Below are 5,943 nucleotides of genomic sequence, written 5' to 3'. Positions count from 1 at the left end.
GCTTGTTTGGTGTCGTATAAGGAAAGTGCTCAGCTGAATCCATTTCAGGCAGTGCTCACTGCTATTTAAATGACGTCGCACCTGGTCCTAGGGGGTTGTGTGGCTGGTGACCGGGCTCCGATGACTAGAAGAGTCCTAAGACCTTGACTCCCTCTGGAAGTCAAGTCCACTGTAATTCAGATAGTTTGGGAGGCTCTGCTTTAGCTGGGGATCATGCTGGGCATGGTTTCTGTTTTGGTCAGGGTAGCATGGTGGACTTTCTTTGGTTCAGAACCTCTCCCCTCTGGCCGCTCTAGGCTGTATGCTTGGGTGGCCAGCCGTGGCTGAGGTGCTGCTTCAGTTGACAGCTTCCGCTGGCTGCGTGAGGCACTATTTGCTGTGGAGCGAGTGGAGGAGGAACCAGAGCATGAGCTCCGGGAGCCTGAGGAAGAGGAGCTAGGTTTCACAAGGTGGGCTTTTGGGGCTTCAGCATCTTCTCGAATTTCATTAGGTCTGTCTTCCTCCTCATATCTCTTTTTGTCTTTCCTTCGGATGAGCAGCCACACCAAGAGGAAAATCAGCAGGGCTCCAGCCACCATGCCTGTCACTGCTCCTGCAACCACGCAGATGCTTTTGTACATACTGCACAGTCACTCGCACCGCACAGCTTTCCTTCCCAGCCTCATTGCCTGCTGTGCACTGGCAGAGGCCAGAGGAGGACATGGTGAGGTTCTGCAGCAGAACGTGGCCAGGGTGGTTGTAGTCAATCCTCGATTTGGGAGGTAGATGTTCATCCTCTCCCTCTTTCTCTCGGATTAGTTGCCAGTAATACACAATGGGCTTTGTGCCAGAGGATGACTCGCACTGCAAAGTCAGGTCACTTCCTTTTCTCTGCTCTCCTTCCATCTCACACTTGGTATGGATGATTTCACTAAGACTTTAAAGATGACATGGCTCCACACATCGCGTCCTGAATTCTTCACCTTGCGGGTGTACCGGCCCTCGTCACTGGGATTCAGAGGCTCAATCGGCAGTGAGGCATCGCCGGCCAGAAAATTGGAAGCAAAGGGTACTGGGTCCTTCAGTTCCTCAGTCAAGCTGTTGTAGACATGACGACTGGAGTAAGTGATCACCTTTTGAGACTAAGGCAGCTCGGCTCTTGTGTTCCTTGTCTCTTCAGCTTCTGCTTCCTATGGCCTCTCTGCCCTTGGGCCTCACGCCCGCATCTGCCCTTCTGGGGCAAGTGTTCCAAAGCTCAGTAGCTCCACCAGTAAATGCCCGGAGGCACCCCACTCTGCCAGGAAGCCTCTTGCGCACAGACACTCAGCTCCCTTGCTCTGTGGGTCAGAAAGCCTAGCTCCATGGATAAGTGTCCAGAGGCACCCCACTCTCTGCCAGGAAGCCTCCTACGCATAGGCACTCAGCTCTCTCGCTCCGTGGGTCAGCTTCAGCACCGTCTTGGTGCTGGTTCCTGGTTCTGCTGCTGTTGGTTCTCTGCCACTGCTGCTTCTCTGCCGCTGCAGGTTCTCTGCTGTTGCTGGTCCTCTGCCACTGCCACCCCTCTATCCATTCACAGTTTCAAAACCGCTTCCACATTTTAGGCATCTGTTAGAGCAGCACCCCACTCTCTCAGTACCAAATTCTGTCTTAGTCATCTAGTGCTGCTCTAACAGAAATACCACGAGTGGATGGTTTTAACAAAGTTTTCCTTACAGTAAAGTAGGCTAAAAGTCCAAATTCAGGGCATCAGCTCAAGGGGAAGGCTTTCTCTCTGTGTCAGCTTTCTCATCAACATTCCCCCAGACTAGGAGCTTCTCCGTGCAGGGACCCTGGGTCCAAAGGACACGCTCTGCTCCTGGCACTGCTTTCTTGATGGTATGAGGTTCCCCTATTTTTTTTGGGGGGGGGTTGTCTCTTAAACACCCACTTTACGATCATTATTTGGACTGAGAGATGAGCTTAAGTGCTTCTTATTATATTATCTTAATTTTTCCCTGTATTTTTTAAACAAAGACATATACTGCAGTTGTAAGCAAAGGGTAACATAATTTTAAACAAACTACTACATTATTAATAATTGCCACCGATAGTTCTCACTGACTGTGAATTTGTAGCTCGTTGTTGTTGTTAGGTGCCGACAAGTTGGTTTCCACTCATAGCAACCCCAGGTGAAATGCCATATAGAGTTTTCTTGGATGTAATCTTTATGGAAACAAATTCCCAGTTCTCTCTTCCATGGAGCCTCTGAGTGGGTTTGAAATGCCAACTTTCCATTAACAGCCCAGTGCTTAACAGTTAGTTTGTGCCACAAGGGCTCCTTAGTAACTGATAGTGAGATTTATTTTTAGAAATGTCAATACCCAAGTCACAGCAAGAAAAATTAAGCCAGAATGTTCATTGGGAATGAGATACGAATATTTATTAAGCTACTCAGATGTTGCTTATGGGCAGGTAAGTTTGAGAAATAGTGTGCTGCTACACGTTTAAATTTAGTTCTTAATATAATTTTTTACCAACACACTGTTACACTCGCTCCTAAGCACAGCATCAGTGAAGTGTTTTATTAGCATCCTGAGATCACATACAATTTCTTCCTAGTAAAAGTAGTTCCATAGAATTTAAATCCAAACAGAAAGTATATTGTAAAGTACCTTTCTGAGAATCAGAGCATCTGAAAGTTGCATCTCAAATTATATTTAGTTCAATAACTTTATTTTATATAAAAGAAAAACAAGGCCCAGAAAGGATATTGATTTTCCCGAGGTCAGAAAATACATTTGGAACTAGACTCAGAACAAAAGTTCTATGACCTCCAGTGCAATGATACTTATACAAAGACGGTGACACAAGGTAAGGGTAGATAATACAGTTCTGGAAAATGCATTTAAAAATTAATAGCAATCAGCTCAGCACTAACAGTTGAGGCCTAGAAGGGAGAGGTTATAAAATATCAAGTGATATGCATTCCAAAAGATTATCACAAACTCATTGGCACAAAAAGTAATGATATAAAAGAAATCCCGGTCAAATAAGAAAATGATATAAAAGAAACCACTTCAATCTAGGAGGAGCATGGGAATTGGAAAGAAAAATAGATTCGGAGGTACTGAGAATAGGTTCTTAGAAGTGTTTACCTTTTTTGTTCAATGTCTAACCCCAGAGTTGGAGGCAAAAGATTTTTAGGTATTTTGAGGAGACAATCAAAAGCAGATCATATTTGGTTCCTATAGTTTAAATATTTAGAGGAGATTTCCCCAGGAGCTGCACTGTGCAAACTTTGAGCATTCAAAGTAAAATAAAAACGGCAGTAAGTATCGATAATGCAGAAGGAGGGCCTTCTAAATTTCTATTGGCTCCAGTTTCCAGTGTCTCCTGGGAGAATGGGAATGTACTTGATAATGTTGCTTGATAAAATTGATAATTAGTCATTATGGGTGGGGCAAGATAACCGTGTAGCTCAAAGACAGTGGTAGACAGAATAATGGCTCTCAAAGACGTCCTAATCCCTGGAACCTGTGAATAAGTTACCTTATTTGCAAAAGGAACTTTGCAGATGTGGTTAAATTAAGAATCTTGAGAGGGGGAGATTATCCTAGATTACCCAAGTGGGCCCAGTGGAATCTCAAGTGTCCTTATAAGAGAGAGGCAAGAGAGTCAGAATTGGAGAAGAGGATGTGATTATAGAAGCAGATATCAAAGACAGGTATCTGAAGATGATTTATTGCTGGTTTTGAAGATGGAGGATGTGGCTTCAAGCCAAAAATGGCAGGCAGCCTCTAGACTGGACATGGCAAGGGGACAGATTCTTCTCTAGAGACTCCAGAAGGAATGTAGCCCTGCTGACACCTTGATTTTAGTACCTCTGAACCCTAGACCTGTCATGTAATAAATGTGTGTTGTTTTATGCCAATAAATTTGTGGTCGTTTTTTACAGCCTCAGTGCAGAGATCAAATAGGAAACACAGTTATCCAATAGGAAGATCCACAACACATAAAAATGAGATAGTATGTGTGATCCAGGTAAGCTTTGCCAGTACCAGGAGAAATGACCAGGAGGTCATCTTTGTTGTTGTTAGGTGTCATCAAGTCAGTTCCAACTTATAGTGATTCCATGAATGACAGAAAGAAAGGCTGCCTGGTCCTGCACCATCCTCACAAGCATTGCTATATTCGAGCTCATTGTTGCAGCCACTGTGTAATCCATCTTGTTGAGGGCCTTTCTCTTTTTCGCTGACCCTCTACTTTACCAAGCATAATGTCCACCTCCAGTGACTGGTCCCTCCTGATAACATGTCCAAGTAAGTGAGATAAAATATCGCCATCCTTGCTTTTAAGGAGCATTCTGGCTGTATTTCTTCCAGGACAGATTTATTCATTCTTGTGGCAGTCCATGGTATGTTCGATATTCTTTGCCAACACCGTAATTCAAAGGTGTCATTTCTTCTTCAGTCTTCTTTACTCATTGTCCAGTTTTCACATGCATATGAGGTGATTGAAAAGACCAAGCTTGGATCAGGCTCAGGTTAGTCCTCAAAGTGGCGTCTTTGCTTTTTAACCTTAAAGATGTCTTTTGTAACAGATTTGCTCAAGGCAATACATCGTTTGATTTCTTGGCTACTGCTTCCATGGGTACTGATTGTGGATCCAAGTAAAATGATAACCTTGACAACTTCAATCTTTCCTCTGTTTATCATGATGTTGCTTATTTTTCCAGTTGTGGGGATTTTTGTTTTCTTTTTGTTGAGGTATAATCCATACTGAAGGCTGTGGTCTTTTATATTCATCAGTAATTGCTTCAAGTCATCTTCTCTTTCAGCAAGCAAGGTTGTATCATCTGCATATCGCAGGTTATTAAGGAGTCTTCCTTCAATCCTGATGCCGTGTTCTTCTTCATATAGTCCAGCTTCTTGGATTATTTGCTTAGCATACAGATATCTTTAGACACCACAAACTGACAACAGAGTAATCATAACTATCCTGCACCTCATTACAATGGAGAACAATGAGGGTTCAGAGCACCTATGCAACACTGTAGACCCTTCTACCATGAAGAAAAGCCCAGGTCCAGAAGGCTTCATTAGCAAATTCTATCTAACAATTAAAGACACATTAATATTACTTCTTTATTTTCTTTTACAAAAATTAGGATACGGGGAACACTTCCCAACTCATTTGATGGGGCCAGTATTACCCTGATATCAAAACCAAAATCATCACAAGAAAACTAAAGACCAATATCTCTTTTGAGTATAGATGTAAAAATACCCAATAAACTAGTCCCAAATCAAATCCAGCAACATATAAAAATAATTTTACACCGTGATCAAGTGGGATTCATCTTACGTTAGTTTAACATTCAAAAATCATTTAAAACACCATATCAACAGAATAAAAAGCACAAACCATGTGATAATCTGAATTGCTGCATAAAATACTTTTGAAAAAAATCCAGTTAGCTTCCATTTTGAAAACTCTCAACAAGCTAGAAATAGAAGAGAACTTCCTCAACCTGATAAAGGATATCTATGGAAGACTTACAGCTAACCTTACCCTAAGTGCTCTCCTCCTAAGATCAGAATAAGGGGAGGATGCCTACTCTCACCACTTCTGTTAAACGTTGTACTAGAATTCTAATCAGGACAACTAAGAAAGAAAAATAAATTAAACACAACCAGATTAGAAAGTAAGAAGTAAAATGTTCACTATTTGCAGATGACATTATCTTACATATAGAAAATCCTAAGAAATACACACACACACACACAAACACATAGACACACACACACAGAATGGACTTGATGGTGAAGAGTTTGATTTTTTGGTTTATACCCGCAGATGTAATTCTGTTTGGGAATAGGTTTGTCTATGTTATGTTAATGAAGCCATATCAGTTTAGGAGCACGAAGAGGGAAGATAAATGCCACCTGAAGATTGCCAAAGACCAGAGGAACTCTGGGGCTTTAG

General features: G+C 42.3%; 1 pseudogene; it reads right to left on the bottom strand.

The window, feature by feature from the left end:
• Positions 1–200: 200 nt before the first annotated feature.
• On the bottom strand, positions 201–2,549 carry LOC101344197 (CXADR-like membrane protein; annotated as a pseudogene).
• Positions 2,550–5,943: the final 3,394 nt, after the last annotated feature.

Source organism: Trichechus manatus, unplaced genomic scaffold, assembly GCF_000243295.1.
Source record: "Trichechus manatus latirostris isolate Lorelei unplaced genomic scaffold, TriManLat1.0 scaffold00013, whole genome shotgun sequence".
NCBI classification, from domain to species: Eukaryota; Metazoa; Chordata; class Mammalia; order Sirenia; family Trichechidae; genus Trichechus; species Trichechus manatus.
Note: the sequence above shows the minus strand (reverse complement) of the source record. Positions and strands in the feature narration are given on the sequence as shown.